Genomic DNA, 19,001 nt, shown 5'->3' with positions numbered 1-19,001 from the left:
AAAGAAAGAAAGAAAGAAAGAAAGAAAGAAAGAAAGAAAGAAAGAAAGAAAGATAGAGAGATAGATTAAGTTCAGAATCTGAAAACCAACTTCAGACATCTTGGAGAAAGCTTTCACACACATGTGGGAGCCATGACGTTTCAAGATCCTGTTTAAAGATGGAGCAAGACTCCTTCACAAATCCATACAAATGTTTAAGTACTATGTGTCCTGGTTCTATGAAACAGAAGACCAAAAAGTACTCCCTGTTTGTTTATATAGATTTCCGAGTTTTAATTAAGCAAAGAGACAGAATCTGGAGATGCCTGTATTTCTAGATCAGTGTCTTACCAGCTGGACTCATCCATGGAGAAGAGCAGATAGGTACAAGTCTGCAGGCTGTAGAGATGCAGCCTCCACAAAGACTAGGAGTCTTAAAGATAGCCTGGACATGCACACCATTTTCTGAAGACCAAACTCATCAGAGGCCAGCATTACAGAGTGTTCTTTAAAATCCAAATGGATTTAAAGAGGAATGAGTGGCTTACTTAACAGCCACTTCTCAGTAGTTGCAAAGACAGAGAAATCCACGTTCTATTAGGAAAAGCTGGAAGGCCAAGAATTTTCAAAAGCAACTGAACTTTCCAGTTGGTCTGTGTTGGACGAACGTGGAGCTCACTTTGGCAGTAGGGACTGAGCCATCAACAGCCAAGAAGCAAAATGAGGAAAATGTGAAAGACTTCAAAGAGGTGACAGAAAATTAAAAAAAAATAAAATTACCTTGTGCAAAAGCAAACTGTAATAACTGGAACCAAAGAATCTAAAACTCCCTTTTCCCTTAAATATAAATGAGGCCATCTGCCACGATCCAGAGCTTGAGTAACAGAGACATTTTTAAACAAAGACTCAAGAGTATAAAAAAAAAAAAAAAAAAAAAAGGGTTCCTTATTGAGTCTCTTTTGTACAACAGATTTTTGGTACAGTGATGGAGGAGGGGGAAGAGAGACAGCATAAAGTCTTATGGTTGGAAATAGGGTTACTTAGGAATAAGGTTATCCTATGAGAGAGAGAGACTGAGGAATATCTCAACAATTCTCAAACTTGATCATACATTTGAACCACCAGGGAATCCAGCCAAACTGCAGATTCTAATTAACCACGTTGAGGATTGGGTTACAGTTCTGCTGTTCAGACAAGCTCCCCGGTGATCTCAACACTCAGTCCTCCCACCACACTTTATTAGAAACAGGCAAGCACAAGGAAAGTGACTGGAATCGCCAGCCCTTAATAAATTAATCCACTTACAGGGACTGAATGTTAGGACTTCTCCATCGTGGAGCTAGATTGGTCAGGCAACCCGGGGTTGGGAGCCCCAAATGCTGAGATTATTAGGTTGATGTCCCTTGATCTGATTGCATTCTATCTGAATTACCTTCTGATTATAATTTGATTTCCAGTGCAGGATTTCCTCTGGAGGGAGCAGCGCTGGCTAGTCAACTCAGCTCCTGCGGGCAGAGTGAGGGCGTCAAAAGAACGAGGCTTTGAGTCAAAGCGAACGGGATTTGTTTGATATGTTGATGATAACAATGAGTATTAAGAACTCGGGAATGGGCCCAGTGAGGGGACTGAAGGCACAGATATTGAACTATGTGCTCATTACTTGCCCGACACCATGCTACTGCCGTCCACATGAGATCAGCTTGCCAGTTGATGTCATTATCCCCATATTACAGAAGAGGACACCTAAGGTGACAACACCAGTAGGGGTCTGGAGGAGATTGAACTCCAAATGTATGGGCTTGGCCAACACACACACCCTACTATGAGAAAAACCTTTTATTATAATTGTTACTAAAGCAAGCATTCAGTAAACAGTAATTGTATGTTCTCATTATTATATATAGCTTAGACATGGGATTATATTTGAGTCTTCTGTGCATTTGGTTAGAAGGAGTCAGACTTCAGAAGCTATACCAACTCTAATAACATTGATTTCTTGAATCTGTAAAGCTGAGGACTAAACTCCTAATCATGGTAAATCCACCCCCAGGGAGTCTACCTGAACAGTTATTTAAAAAATCAACCCAGACAAGTGAAACATTTCTCAGACATTTAAACCGAAGGATCATTGCCTTTTTTTCTATCTATAGGCTATTTCTGGAAACTTTTTTGTATACCTCTATACATCTATGCTCTTTGTTGGATATTTTTTCTTATCAAATGGACTTTTTCTTCTTAAAACCATCTTGAAGCCTTTCCCCCTTTTAAATTTCATAATCGCTAAGGTGATAAGCTTATTTCTAAAGCCTACAGCGGGTATGCAGATGAACGTTACAAAAAGTTTAAAAAGCCCATGGTGTCAAGCACACCGTGGGTGTTGGAAATGGTCAAACACATACTACAAATTAGCAAAGGTAACATATCCCGAACGTTGATGCCTCCACCCTTTTGGGATGTCAAGTCAAGTCTTTCAAGGCTAGTGTGTACAAAAACCATACTATTTGGAAATCAAAGACCAGGTAGGACCAAAGGGTTTCTCCCATTTACCCAACCATCCCCATCCCAAGACAGCAAACAGGATGAGTGGATGGTTGGTCAGAGTCTAAACACAGAGTGAACACTCGGGTTTGAACCGACGGAACAGAAAACAAACCAAACAAAAAACCCCAGAGAGGAAGATTCAATGTCAATGGTAACTGTCCCTTGGCCGTCTCACCGAAAACCACAGTGACTTTAATCTCTTCTTGTGCTGAGGACTCAGGAGCATGTCCCACAAGTTCACACTCCAGCCCAGAGACAGAGGTCAATGTTTTTCTGTCCTGCAAATTGAACGCATCTTTTTGACTAAGCATTTTCTAAGAGCTCCTCTTCTCAAATTTCCACTTGTACAGAACATGGCTATTTAATTTATTTTGATTAGGCTTTATTTAGTATGCACATTCTCATAGTCTAAAGAAATAAGGAACTTTTCAGTTAAAGTGCCTTGCCTTTGCTTATACAAACACACACACCCACACACACACACACACAAAACAAAAACCCCTTACATTGACGTGATCAGGGAGGAGAAGGGCAGACAGCGCCACGTGGGACTGACTAATGGGGACCATGGGGTTCGTGTGCCTCGACCTTTCCTAAAGTAGTTCGGGGGGTGCAGAGCCATGGTGGACAGAACCATGACGCCTACCACCTTAAACCTTCTAAGAGTAGGACAAGGACACATGCTTCTGATGAAGATCTGAATTAATCCAGAGCAGCTGCAGCTAACCACCCACAAAATAAAATGTAAACTGAAGTCAGGAAGATCACTGGGTAGTTTTCCTGGTATGATCTGACACCCTGTGTGAGTCTACCTACTTCGCGACCCCCTTCTTCTTCCGTTTACATCTGCATTCTGCCCTTTCAAGACACTTGATTTCCGCCAGTGAAGGCAGTGGACCAGCTGGCAGCCACCTCCTCCTGACACCAATATCTACAAGTGGGACTCCTGGTGCATTCCCCGAGAAATGAGAAGGGTGTGGCGGGAGAGCAGCAACATGACTGTGGCAGACAGCCTTGCTTATCAACACAGCTTCTCCAGAAAAAGATTTTTGGTCCATCTTCCCTTGATGGGGTGCCAAAAATATTTCTGATCATAATTTTAGTCCCCCCTGGAAGTTCTTATATTTAGACCTGAATGAGGTTGTTAATATTGTTTATCAGCATCGATGACTGCCATTGCTGGTCACACCTACGATTCATATGGGGGGAGGGGGTCTCAGAAAACAGTCATTTAGACTCCATGTTGCAAGTTTCAAATTGGTTTCTAAAAGGTTTGGGTCAGGGCACCTGTATTTTGGAAAGGCACCATAGCTAATTCTGGAAAGCAAGAAGGACAGAGACCTCTAGCGCTGTTTTTCTCCACAAAGTCCTAGTTATAAGGACTGTCTATCACTATCCAAAGGTAGGTCTTAAATAAAATTCACCTAAAAGTTTTAAAAGAAGCCAAGATGGATACACAAAGTGGCGGGCTATGTTTTCCTGAGAAAGGCATGCACGTTTTTAAAAAATATCTCATTTATTTGAGATAGAGTGCATGCACACAAGAGAGAACATGAGTGGGGTGGGGTGGTGGAGAGGGAGAGGGAGAAGGAGAAGCAGACTTCCCGCTGAGCAGGGAGCCCAATGTGGGACTGGATCCCAGGACCCTGAGATCATGACCTGACCCAAAGGCAGATGCTTCACAGACTGAGCCACCAGGTGCCCCAAAGACATGCACATTTATAAACACATTAAACTCTTTAGGATTTTTCATATAACTCTATATCTTGAGCATCTAGTCTACCTTTCTGCTGTCTGCCAACGACGGGCTACATGTCCAATATTTGAATTCCTTTCAAATTTACATAGCCACTGCATTTAATATATTTTTGTGCTTGTTAAAAATTGCTTCACCTTACAGAAACACTAAAGTAACCATATGAACTCATGCCACTTGTTAAAACAGGTCAGAGGATCTGTAATAATGTCACAGTTTCAGGAAAAAAATAGCTTACAAAAAATCTTACTGTAGGGGAGGAGCAAGATGGCAGAGATTTACAGAGATCTAAATATCATCAGGTCCCAGGAGTTCAGCTAGTTATCAAAACACTTTGAACACCTACAAACTGAACAGGAGACCGAACAGAAGAATAGCAACTGTAGGAATAGAAAATTGACCACTTTCTGGAAGGTAGGACATGCACAGAAGCAATGGGAAGCTAGACAGTGGAGGGAGGGGCCAGCTCCCAGCAAGCAATGGAGCAGCGGAGCACAAAACCAGAACTTTTAGAAGTCTGCTCCACTGAGGGATGTTGCTCCAGAGGTTAAGTAGGGGTGGAGTGGTCATGGGGACTGTGTGGTCTCAGGACCCACGGGGTCACAGAAAGATTGGGGGCATCTGACTGTGGCACAGCTCCCAGGTATCAGAGCAGGGAACCTGACTACGGAGACAGAACTGAAGAGTGAACTCTCAGCTCAGGGCTACCTTAAACTGAGATCCAAGGCACAGGAGGGCACTGCTCTTTGAGCAGGGACCCCATAAGTGGCAGTTCCGGAGAGAATCACCTTCCTCTGGAGGAGCAGCATGGCAGGAATCTGCTGGGTTTAGAGACTCCAAATGGGGCCATGTGTCAGAGATAGAAATGCTCAGTCACAGGCCAGGTGAGCAGAGAGAGCAGCCAGAGACAAGGGACACAGGAGGGATTGACTGCTTTTCTCCAAGGGCGCACTGAGGAGTGGGGCCCCGAGCTCTCAGCTCCTCAGGGCTAGAGATTGGGGGGCCGCCATTTTCATTCCTGTCCTCTGGAACTCTACAGGAGGCATTCAGGGAACAAAAGCTCCCAAGTGCAAACCCAAGCAGATTACTTAGCCCGGTCCCAGGCAAGGGCAGTGCAATTCCGCCTCGGGCAAAGACATTTGAAAATTATGGCAACAAACCCCTCCCCAAGAAGATCAGCAAGAACATCAAGCCAAGACCAAGTTCACAGATCAAAAAGAACTGCAGAACTCCAGAGCTAGGGAAAAGCAACAAACAGAATTCATGGCTTTTTGCTCATGATCCTTTAGTCTTTCAAAGTTCACTTTTTAAAAATTTTATATTTACTTATTCCACTTCTTAATTTTTTCCTCTTTTCTATTTTAATGTTTTTTAACTATTTTATCTTATTAATACCTTTAAAAAAATATATATATATATATGTTTTTTCTTTCTTTAAAATTTTGGGTATCTTCTGATTTAATTAGTGTATATTTTTCTGGGGTCATTGCTACTCTTTTAATATTTTGTGATCTCATTCATCTAATCTTATCTGGATAAAGTGACAAGGCAGAAAAACTCACTTTGAAAAAAAGAACAAGAGGTAGTACCATTGGCTAGGGACCTGATCAATACGGACATTAGTAAGATGTCAGAACTAGAGTTCAGAATGATGATTATCAAGGTGCCAACTGGGATCAAAAAAAGCATAGAAGATACTAGAGAATCCCTTTCTGGAGAAATAAAATCCCTTTCTGGAGAAATAAAAGAACTAAAATCTAACCAGGTTGAAATAAAAAAAAGCTATTAATGAGATCCAATAAAAAATGGAGGCTCTTACGGCGAGGATAAATGAGACAGAAGAGAGAATCAGTGATATAGAAGACCAAATGATGGAGAATAAAGAAGGTGAGAAAAAGAGAGACAAAGAACTGCTGGACCACGAGGGGAGAATTAGAGAGATAAGGGATACCATAAGACGAAACAATATTAGTATAATTGGAATCCCAGAAGAAGAAGAAAGGAGGGGGCAGAAGGTATATTGGAGCAAATTATAGCAGAGACTTTCCCTCATTTGGCAAAGGGAACAAGCATCAAAATTCAGAATGCACAGAGAAGCCCCCTCAAAATCAATAAAAATAGGTCCAAACCCCGTCATCTAATAGTAAATCTTACAAGTCTCAGTGATGAAGAGAAAATCCTGAAAGCAGCTCAGGACAAGAGTCTGTAACATACAACGGCAGAAATATTAGATTGGTAGCGGACCTATCCACAGAGACCTGGCAGGCCAGAAAGGACTGGCATGATATATTCAAAACATTAAGTGAGAAAAATATGCAGACAAGGATACTATATCCAGCTAGGCTGTCACTGAAATTAGAAGGAGAGATAAAAAGCTTCCAGGACAAACACAAATTAAAAGAAGTTGCAAATACCAAACCAATCCCTTAGGAAATATTAAAAGGGGTCCTCTAAGTAAAGAGAGAGCCTAAAAGTAGTAGATCAGAAAGGAACAGAGACAATATACAGTAACAGTCACCTTACAGGCAATACAATGGCACTAAATTCATATCTTTCAATAGTTACCCTGAATGTAAATAGGCTAAATGCCCGAGTCAAAAGACACAACGTATCAGAATGGATAAAAAAAATAAGACCCATCAATATGCTGTCAGCAAGAAACTCATTTTAGACCCAAAGACATCTCCAGATTTAAAGTGATGGGGTGGAAAACAATTTACCATGTTAACAGACATCAAAAGAAAGCTGTGGTGGCAATCCTTATATCAGATAAATAAGATTTTAAGCCAAAGACTATAATAAGCAACAAGGAAGGACATTATATCATAATCAAACGGTCTGTCCAGCAAGAAGATCTAACAATTTTATTTATCCATGCCCATAACATGGGAGCAGCCAACTATATACACCAATTAATAACAAAACACATCAACAATAATGCAGTAACAGTAGGGGACTTTAACACCTGCCCTCACTGAAATGGATAGATAATCTAAACAGAAGATCAACAAGGAAATAAAAGCTTTAAATGACACACTGGACCAGATGGACATCACAGATATATTCAGAACATTCCATATCAAAGCAAAAGCATACACATTATTCTCTAGTGCACATGAAACATTCTCCAGAATAAATCATATCCTGGATCACAAATCAGGTCTCAACTGGTACCAAAATATTGGGATAATTCACACATATTTTCCGACGACAATGCTTTGAAACTAAACTCAACCACAAGAGGAAAGTTGGAAAGTACTAAAATACATGCAGGCTAAAGAGTATTCTATTAAAGAATGAATGGGTCACCCAGGAAATTAAAGAAGAATTGAAAAAATTCATGGAAACAAATGATAATGAAAACACAACAGTTCAAAATATTTGGGACACAGCAAAGGTAGTCCTGAGAGGAAAGTATATAGAAATATACCCTTTTCTCATGAAACAAGAAAGGTCTCAAGTACACAACTTAACCCTACACCTAAAGGAGCTGGAGAAAGAACAGCAAAGAAAGCCTAAACACAGCAGAAAAAGAGAAATAATAAAGATCAAAGCAGAAATCAATGAAATAGAAATCAAAAGAACAGCAGAACAAATCAATGAAACTAGGAGCTGGTTCTTTCAAAGAATTAATAACATCGATAAACCTCTGACCAGACTTATCCAAAATAAAAGAGAAAGGACCCAAATTAATAAAATCATGAATGAAAGAGAAGAGATCACAACCAACACCAAAGAAATATAAATAATTATAAGAACATATTATGACCAACTATACGCCAGCAAATTTGGACAATCTGGAAGAAATGGATGCAAGCCTAGAGACATATAAACTACCAAAACTGAACCAGGAAGACATAGAAAACCTGAACAGACTCATAACCAGTAAGGAAATTGAGGCAGTCATAACAAATCTCCCACCAAAAAGAGCCCAGGGCCAGATGGCTTCCCAGGGGAATTCTACCAAACATGTAAAGAAGAATTAATACCTATTCTCCTGAAACTGTTCCAAAAAATAGAAATGGAAGGAAAACTTCCAAACTCATTTCATGAAGCCAGCATTACCTTGATCTCAAAACCAGAAAAAGGCCCCACCAAAAAGGATAATTACAGACCAATATCCTTGATGAACACAGATGCAAAAATTCTCACCAAAATACTAGCCAATAGGATCCAACAGTACATTAAAAGGATTATTCACCATGACCAAGTGGGATTTGTTCCAGGGCTGCAAGGTAGTTCAACACCCAGAAATCAATCAATGTGATATAATACATTGATAAAAGAACAAGAACCATATGATATTCTCAAGAGATGCTGAAAAAGCATTTGACAAAGTACAGCATCCTTTCTTGATCTTTACAGTGTAGGCATAGAGGGTACATACCTCAATATCATCAAAGCCACCTATGAAAAACCCACAGCGAGTATCATTCTCAATGGGGAACAACTGAGAGCTTTTCTGCTAAGATCAGGAACACAGCAGGGATGTCCACTATCACCACTGCTATTCAACATAGTACTGGAAATCCTAGCCTTGATAATCGGACAACAAAAAGAAATAAAAGACATCCAAATTGGTAAAGAAGAAGTCAAACTCTCACTCTTTCCAGATGATATGATACTTTATGTGGAAAACCCAAAGACTCCACCCCAAAATTGCTGGAACTCATATAGGAATTCAGTAAAGTGTCAGGATATAAAATCAATGCACAGAAATCAGTTTCATTTCTATACACCAACAGCAAGACAGAAGAAAGAGAAATTAAGGAGTCCATCCCATTTACAGTTACACCCAAAACCATAAGATACCTAGGAATAAACCTAACCAAAGAGGCAAAGAATCCATACACAGAAAACTATAAAGTACTCATGAAAGAAATTGAGGAAGACACAAAGAAATGGAAAAATGTCCCATGCTCATGGGTTGGAAGAAAAATGTGAAAATATCTATGCTACTGAAAGCAATCTATACATTTAATTCAGCCCTTATCAAAATATCATCAATTTTTTTCAAAGAAATGGGACAAATAATCCTAAAATTTATATGAAACAATAAAAAACCTTGACTAGCCAGAGGAATGTTGAAAAAGAAAGCCAAAGTTGGTGGCATCACAATTCCAGACTTCAAGCGCTATTACAAAGCTGTCATCATCAAGAGAGTATGGTAACGGCACAAAAACAGAAACATAGATTGGTGGAACAGAATAGAGACCCCAGAAATGGACCCTCAACCCTATGGTCAACTAATCTTTGACAAAGCAGGAAAGAATGTCCAATGGAAAAAAGACAGTCTCTTCAACAAATTGTTCTGGAAAAATTGGACATGCAGAAGAATGAAACTGGACCATTTCCTTGCACCATAAACAAAAATAGACTCAAAGTGGATGAAAGACCTCAATGTGAGACAGGAATCCACCAAACTCCTTGAAGAGAACACAGGCAGCAACCTCTTTGACTTCAGCCACAGCAACTTCTTTCTAGAAACATCCCCAACGGCAAGGAAAGCAAAGGCAAAAATGAACTATTGGGACTTCATCAAGACCAACAGCTTTTGCACAGCAAAGGAAACAGGAAACAAAAGCAAAAGACAACTGACAGAATGAGAGAAGATATTTACAAATGACATATCAGATAGAGGGCTAGTATCCAACATCTATAAAGAACTTATATAACTCAAAATCCAAAGAGCAAATAATCCAATCAATAAATGGGCAGAGGACCTGAACAGATATTTTTGCAAAGAAGACATCCAGATGGCTAAAATACACATGAGAAAGTGTTCCACATCACTCGGCATCAGGGAAATACAAATCAAAACCACAGTGAAATACCATCTCACACCAGTCAGAATGGTTAAAATTAACAAGTCAGGTAACGACAGATGTTGGCAAGGATGTGGAGAAAGGGGAGCCCTCCTACACTATTGGTGGGAATGCAAGCTGGTGTAGCCACTCTGGAAAACAGCATAGAGGTTCCTCAAAAAAGCTGAAAACAGAGCTACCCTATGACCCAGCAATCACACTACTGGGTATTTACCCTAAAGATACAATGTAGTGATCCAAAGGGGCATACACACCTGAATGTTTGTAGAAGCAATGTCCACAATAGCCAATCTGTGGAAAGAGCCCAGATGTCCATCAATAGATGAACTGATAAAGAAGATGTGGTATATATGGAATGGAATGGAATGGAATGCTATACTGGAATACTATGCAGGCATGAAAAATGAAATCTTGCCATTTGCAATGACATGGATGGAACTAGAGGGTATTATGGTAAGCAAAATAAGTCAATCAGAGAAAGACAATTATCATATGATCTCTCTGATATGAGGAAATTGAGAGGCAGGGCTGGGGTTCGTGGGGGCTACGGAGGGAAAAACTGTAACAAGATGGGGTGTGAAGAGAGACAAACCATAACAGACTCTTAATCTCATGAAACAAACAGGGTTGCTAGGGTGGAAGTGATGGGGTGGCTGGGTTACAGACATCGGGGAGGGTATGTGCTATGGTGAGTGCTGTGAATTGTGTAAGACTGATGAATCACAGACCTGTTCCCCTGAAGAAAATAATACATTATATGTTAACAATTTAAAAATTAATTAATTAATTAATAAAATGGGGGCAGGGGACTTTGTTGTGGGTATGTCCCAGGATAATTTTGATTCTGTTAAACAAAATGCAACAATATTTCCACTAGTCCATATTCTGGAGTGTGTGGGAGGGGCAGTATTGTAGGTGATAGTAAACAATGATATTAAACTCATTTATTTCCATATTATTATACTTACAGTTTTATTACAAATAAAGTAGAGAAACACAAAAAAAAATCTTACTAGGCAAAGCTAGAAACTGAGTAGTATAGTTTAAATGGACTGACTAGAATTAATGAAGCCAGATGGAAAATGAGCTTTAGAAGTAAGAGTTAAAGATCTAACAATGTCGGTAATAACATACATAATTTCTATGTGTACTTTTATTTAAGGAATGACTTATGTCAGAGATTCTGCCTTAATAAGAGCCAACAGTGGCCAATATGTATAATTTGGCATTTCAAAAACAGTCGCATGATCATTCTCATGCATCAGATGGATGGTTAGACTAGATAACCCTTAACCATTTCTAATTCAGAGGTCCTAAGTGGAAAAAAAAAAAAAAAAACTTAAATTCCTCACCATGGAACCAAGGCCTTTCAATTTCATGAGTGACATTTCAATTCATCTCACTAGTAATTTACTGTGTGACCCAGACTGTGACTCAGAGGCTAGGAGCGATTCTGGGTCACAATCTTCCTAATCTGCATTGGGGAGGGTTTTATTTTGTGAGTGTGTGCCTGTCAGTGTGTGCCTGGGCAAGAGCTGAAGCAGAGCAAAGCGACCGTAACAAGGCCAGTGGGTCAAATACTGGTGCCCATCCCGCTGAACAGACTTAACGAGCTCATAGACAGAAACCCCTCCCAGCAGGTCCCGGCATGGAGACCAGGCTGAACACATTCCCCTGGGGTTGGTGGGGACGTTGGTTGTAGCGAATGCTACGAGCAAGCCTGCAACATTGTTCAAGAGTCCTTCTTTTCGGATACACATACCTCCAAAAACCGCAATTTCCGCTTCCAGCAGTAAGACACCCCAGAATCCCATCGATCTTTCATTGGAAAAGAACCTTTCTCTGTCACCCAGGGCGCAGAGAGTTACTGAGTGTCCTCAAATATCCTGTAGCTTCCACAGCACATTTTTTTTTTTTTTAAACTACCTTTACTCAATATTTCCAATAAGCTATCATCTCCTCTTCACCAGTCTCTCAGGGGACGTGTCCGGGGTAGTTGGCTCCTTTCCTAGCCCATGCTAGCTCATGAGCAGCTGTTGAGTTTGCCCAGAGAACAGCTCATCACTCTTCCCAGGGCTTATCTAGAAATGTGTCCCTCACTCCAAAATGTGAGGACTCCACAAGAGAATGAGGAGGACTCTCATTGTCATAGAAACAACTAAAGGGTGCACGGGGCCAGCAGCATCCATCTTGGAACATGAACCATGACGCCTGTATGAAGCCCAGAGGGCTGCCGTTGTCATGTGGCCGTAGTAAGTGTGTACCCTGTGAGGAACCTTCCACATCAGGGATGATCCCTTCTCTGTTTCTGCATCTCACCCTCTCCCTAGTCTATAAGGTTGACAAGGCGGCTGTGGCAACCCCCAAGGGACAGGTGTTTGTAAACTGAAAACCAGAGAATTTCCAACATTCCCCTGGGGGCACATGACTTAAGAAGCCAAGCTAGAACTTGAAACCAGGAATTGTGCTTCCCCGCCAGTGTTCTCCCGTGATCAGCTGACTTCATTTAAAATGATCAGAGGGGGAGATGAACCTGAGAGATATGTGTTCTGGGAAACAAACTGAGGGTTTTGGAGGGGAGGTGGGGAGGGGGTGCCTGTGTGAACCTATTGGTGGGTATTAAGGAAGGCACGTATTGCAGGGAACACTGGGTGTGGTATGTAAACAATGAATCATGGAACACGACATCAAAAACTAATGAAGTGCTGTATGGTGACTAACGTAACACAATAAAAAAATACAATACAATACATACAATACGATGATAAAATAATAAAATAAAATAAAATAAAGTAAAATGAAATGAAATGAAATAAAATAAAATGAAACAAAATAAAATACAATAAAACAAAATAAAATGATGGCTAGTGAACGTTCTATCCCACAGGTTGGAGGCTGATCTCTTTTATCACTTTCTCTGTAGAACTGGACAATCTAGACATATAAGTACACCTGTGTGATCTGGCTGAGGTCACAAATACAGGGGGCAAAATCAGAATCCGGTTTCTGTTTCGCAGGCCTGATGCTACGTCACGTTCTACTGAATTTCTACATTTCAGGTTTCAGCAGGTGTACTCGTGGATTCCTTAACATCTCCTCGGGCTCCTTGGGCTCCTTAGCTCAGATTTATAAAAAGCAGTGTTTTCCTTTTTCTTTTCTGTCTTTCTTTCTTTCTTTTTTTTTTTTTTTTTTTGCAAGTGACAACCATCTAATTAGCTTTGAAAGACTACCATAATCCTTTATTAACATCTTCCGTAATACTTCCAGTTATAAGCCGTAATGTTTCCAGCAGGATATCTCAGGAGCTCCTCAGAAACTGCGTCCAGACTTAAGAATGCCCTTCTTGCTCACTAGGGAGAAACAGGGATCCAAAAGGCAGGGTTTTCCCAATATTTTAGAAATTCTGGACTAGCTCTCCGGCCTGGCATTGAACATCACTCTTCCATATCTACATCTAAGAACTAACTCCATAAATTATTTTGCATGTGGCGATATGATTAATCCCAGGAAACCCCCGCCCGTAACACTGAGACAGCCATGACGGCAGAAAGCGAGCATTGCCTTTTTTCCTGGTACTCGGCTGGCAAGAGTCACGCTCAGCAGTTTCCTGTGCACTGAAAAAAAGGAAAAAAATCCAATGTGGCCTACTTTTCCTTTGAATAAATCTGATTTCAATAAAATTAAAAGCATTGATGATCATAGTGCTTTGATGCCTATCAGAATGAGCTGCTAGGCAACGAGCTGGCCAGGTCGCCTTGCAGATGTGGTGGCTCTCTGGACCTCTGGCCCACCTGACCCTCCAAGGACACCTTGCATTTCCATGGGATTGGCAAAAGTGCCTACAGATATACAACCATCCACACTTGTTAATTCTTTTTCTTTTTCTTTTTTTAAAGTAGGCTCCACACCCAGCATGGAGCCCCGTGTGGGGCTTGAACTAACAACACTGAGATCAAGACCTGAGCTGAGATCAAGAGTCAGATGGTTGACTTGACTGGGCCATCCATCTCTTATTAATTCTAAGGCTATTTGAATTAGAGTTTTAATTTAAAAAAATTAGATTGTGTGTTGTTTTAACTAGAACAGACTGTAAAGGATTTTACATGGAGAAATACAGGCTTTGGATAATGCCATACGTACTAATTCCAAATGAATCCTTCAGTCATTTTTAAAAAGGCACAGCCCTAATCTTTCAAAGACCGCAAATAGAGTATCCTGGCTGTTTTCCAACATCAAGTGGAATTTTAAGCAATATCTATGTAAATTTACAGACACTTCAACAAATCTAAATTAAACTTCTAAAACCTAAGTCACACCTTCTCAGACAGGAAAAACCTTTGAAACGCCCCAGTAAATAATACCTTGTTTCTAAACCAGGATGAAAGTTTCACAGTAAAAGCAAACTTGATTCTCAAAGCTGGTTCTAGACAATCTGTATAAAATCTGTACATATTGGAGCATTAGGAGAACACACTGGGAAGCCCACACCCACAGTAGACAAGAATCGGTGATAGAAGGTAGTTCACAAGAGTGGACATAAATTTTCAGAGGCCAAAGAAAATTTAAGCTCCTCCACCCAGGTAAACTTCAAGCCTCCCCCCACACCTGCCCAAGGAATTATCCCTTCTCTGGGTTCGTAGAGGCTTCTGGTTTGGGCTTGTAAAATGGCCATTCATGGGATGCCCAGGTGGCTCAGTCGGTTAAGTGTCTGCCTTTGGCTCAGGTCATGATCCCAGGGTCCTGGGATCGGTCCCCATGTTGGACTCCCTGCTCAGCAGGGAGTCTGCTTCTCCCTCTCCCTCTGCAGCTCCCCCTGCTTGTGCGCTCACACACACATTCTCTCTCTTTCTCTCTGCCAAATAAATAAAATCTTAAAAAAAAAAAAATGACCATTCATGCCCTTCCTTGTCATGTCTAATTCTGTGTGACCACAAGCTCTCTGCAAGCAGGCGTTCCATCCTATTCATGACTTCAGTCTTTGGAGGGATAGTGTTCAACTTCTCCTTTGCCAGTTGTGGTAGAATGTACATTCCAAAGCCAGCTGCACCAACATACATCCCAGGCCACCTGCTATCAGTCTGTGGCAGTGACATTCCTTCAGAGAGGGTCATCCCTTGACTCTGAAGAGCTGTGTCTAAGCCTACCCCTCTCCCCGACGCCCCTGTCACCTAAGAGGACATCTGAGAATGCCCAACCATGAGAATATGGCAGAAGTCATTGTGTGATAGAAGTCACTGTGTGACTTCTGATACGAGATCATGAAAAGCATTAAAGGCATCATCTTGGACTCCCAGATTGTTCTTTGTAGAAGAGGTTTCCATGGGAAGAGAGAAGATCTCACTGGCCATCAGCATGCATTTGCCACATGTGTGAGCTCCCGGGAAATGGGTCATCCAGCCCGAATCTTTTGTTCAGATCCCTGTTGACCTTGCCAATACCTAGCTACAATCCCAAGACTCCCCAACCAAGCCCTTCACAAATTCCTGGCTCAGAGAGAAACCACGAGAAGTAATGCTATTACTGATAGGTAAATCACTAAACTTGGGGGATAATTTGTTACAAAGCAATGCGTAACTAATACAGCAGCATCTGCCTTTGAAAAATGAAATCAAACAATCTGTAATATATAAAGTAAACTTACTGAACACTACTGGAAACCGTGTGGCATTTAACAAGATGCCTTGCAAAGAGTGTGGGTTGCATTTTCTTTCTGAATATTAAAGCATGTTTCAAGAGTTTCAAACGTTTCATTTTTTTAATAATTCCAGGAACTGATGCTCCGATAGATGCTATGTCTTGGAGCTCCCATGTATCAGAGGAGAGATTATGTGGGGAACTCTTTTCCTCTTTTAGACTGCAGTGAAAGGATAGGAAAGGACAAGAAATCTTAAGCACCACAGGACATGACCAGTGACATCTATTTCTGGCATACAACAAACCATATAAGGCTTTCTGTTGCATTCTTGTTAAAAGCAAGTTTCTGAAGGGTGGGGAAAGAGGTTTTTTCCCAAGAACTAACCATCAAGGCTTTTACATGAGAAAAATCAATGCGTTCCCCCTACTGAATGTCTGCTACCGACACTGAGCCAATAGGTAGAGGGGCCTTGCCAGCTCTCTCCAACAACAGCGTGTCTTCCTTTCAGTGGTCGTCCCATGTTTGTGGATCTGAGTTGTCACTGAGGAGAGAACGACAGAAGCACCTTCCTTTACTGGGAAGTCAGGCAGGGTTCAGCTGATCGCGAGTGCTTCCTTGGCCACAGATCTTTATCGTGGAATTTGTTTTAACCCAAAGGGTTTAGATCCCTTCAACAATCTCCAGAAGAAGTCTGATATCATCTAAAAATCTGCCTGCCTACCTGGGGTGACTCAATGATCTCCCTCATTCCACACTCCCCCGCCATCTGCCTTGTGGAGATGGGTCCTTTAGACTCCCTGCTGAGAGCTGTGCTAATAGAGCAGACTAATTCAATCCAGCAAATATTTATCCAGTTCCTGCCATTCCTAGGCTCTTGTACTACAACCTGGGCTCCATTAAGTATGAACACAGCGTCTTCCTTTAACAGCCATTTATGGAAAGCGTACCATATGCCTTGTGCTATAGCACAATGGTAACTAAGAATAGGGGCTCCTGACTATTGTCCTTTCCTATCCTCCTTCTGACTATAGGAGGAGGATGAGGAGGACGAGGGGAAGGAGACGGAGGAGGGGGTTAGGGTAAATGGAGGAGAAGGATGGGGTGGAGAGGGGGGAGGGGAAAAGGAAGGAGGGGAAGGAGAGGGAAGAGAAGGAAGGAGAGGAGGAGGGGGAGGAGGGAAAAGGAAAGGAGGGAAGGGGAGGAGGAGGGGGGAGGAGGAGGGGGGAGGAGGGGGAAAGGGGAGGAGGAGAAGAAGAAGAAGGGGAATCACGATTGCTCCAGCAGTACTGCTAGTAATGGTTCTGGATCACCTACATTTTCTCACTAGAATCCTTTCTTCTTTACAATGATCTTTGCCACCAACACAGTAGCAATGTTTTAAAATAAGACTCTGGAGGTGTGCGACGTCCAGCTTCTGCCTGAGAAGCTGCATCCTATCATGGGAGGGAAAAAATGTTATTGTCGTAATGAATATGGGACTACAAAAATGTGCAGGTTTAGCAGGCTCTGTCTATATAAAGAAGCGCTAACATTAGCAGTGCCGCAGCCTGGGTCTTTCCCACCCCTTTCCCTCCAGAAAGAATCTGCAGTTCTCGCACCATGAAAACACGGGTGGCAAGAAAAGCCTGTTCACACCATGAATGAGCTGGTGGCATCCACATTCCTGTCTACTTACTACTCTCATGGGGAATATTTGCACAGGGAACCCCACCCAAGACCAGCCACCCAGATGAGCAAAACCGTAGGCAAATTTGCCTTCACCTTATAACTAACGGGACAACCCTTAAAAAAAAAAAATTTCAGGGCCCAGTTTTATTTTACCAAATTCCACAAGACAGTATTAAGAAGAAAAAAAAATTCTGAAGTAAGACAGCCCTGTCCAGTGCGATCAGGCTGATTATATCTCCACTGAGCCTATTAGTTTTCTTTTCAAAAAGGGGGGAAAGTGACAACAAAAGCTCTTCTCTGATTAATGTCTCAGCACCGATTGAATTTTGGTATCCAGGAGAAGCAGCACAGCGTAGGGCAGCAAGGACCACAGGATACAAAGGAAATTCCTATTAAGAACCTACAGAATAATCTTGACAAGTCACCATATAGGTGATTCCATTTTCCTTTCTGCAAAGTCTGAAAAATTATCCCTTAGGAACATTCGAGTGAATTAAAAAAACAAAAACAAAAAAAAAAAAAATTACAAGTAACTTTACAATGGCAGAGTAATATTAAAGAATGTAAACAAAGCTAAAATATTCTGGAATTTATATTACGTGCCTGCAAAATATAAATGGGAACCAGAGTAATAAAGACATCTCCCTTCCCTGAATACATTCCATGTGCTAGGACCATGCTAAGTACTTGAGGTGTGCGGCCTCTGATTTCACAATTAAACAAGCCCATGGGGTAGCAACCCATTCATAGATGAGAAACTTAAGGTTTAGTAACATCAAAAATCTATCAAAGGTCCTATGGCTTGGGGTACCTGGGTGGCTCAGTGGGTTAAGCCTCTGCCTTCGGCTTGGGTCATGATCTCAGGGTCCTGGGATGGAGTCCTGCATCGGGCTCTCTGCTCGGCGGGCAGCCTGCATCCCCCGCCCCCTGCTCTCTGCCTACTTGTGATCTGTCTGTCATATAAATAAATAAATAATCTTAAAAAAAAAAAGGTCCTGTGGCTCTTAAGTGGAGGAGTTAGAAGTCAGATTCATCTGTCTGATTCTGAGGACCCTCACGCCATTCGTGTGTCATTGCCAGTCATGCCCAGAGGGAAGACTCCTTCATCTTTCTGCACCTGAGCTCAGACAGCAAAGGACAAAGACCTTCACCTGTCTTCTGATATCTCAGATCAAAACAGAGAAGTCATGGGTGTGGTTCTTTCACCCCTATCTGCCATCCAGACTTACCGTTCATTTTGAAAGACATGATAACTCATCCTTCTCTTACACAACACAGACCCAATGCCTTTATGGAAGGGATGCCTGGATGGCTCAGTCAGTTAAGCATCTGCCTTCAGCTCAGGTCATGATCTCAGGGTCCTGGGATCGAGTCCCACATCAGGCTCCTTGCTCAGTGGAGCCTGCTTCTCCCTCTCCCTCTGCCTGCTGCTCCCCCTGCTTGTGCTTGCTCTCTCTCTCTCTCTGACAAATAAATAAATAAAATCTTAAAAAAAAAAAAAAACATAAAGACCTAGAAACAGCAGTTTTGATCAGGTTCATCCACTGATGAGTGAGTGTCTCTGTGAAACCAATGTGAGAGAGAAAAGCCGTCACAT

General features: G+C 41.6%; 1 protein-coding gene across 2 annotated transcripts in view; it reads right to left on the bottom strand.

Moving 5' to 3' along the window:
• Nucleotides 1-19,001, bottom strand: part of LOC111145213 (protein kinase, cGMP-dependent, type I) — a 1,255,864-nt gene that overhangs the window by 880,631 nt on the left and 356,232 nt on the right. The gene's annotated exons all lie outside the window — the stretch shown is intronic.

Source organism: Enhydra lutris, unplaced genomic scaffold, assembly GCF_002288905.1.
Source record: "Enhydra lutris kenyoni isolate GAN:26980312 unplaced genomic scaffold, ASM228890v2 scaffoldscaffold12, whole genome shotgun sequence".
NCBI classification, from domain to species: Eukaryota; Metazoa; Chordata; class Mammalia; order Carnivora; family Mustelidae; genus Enhydra; species Enhydra lutris.
Note: the sequence above shows the minus strand (reverse complement) of the source record. Positions and strands in the feature narration are given on the sequence as shown.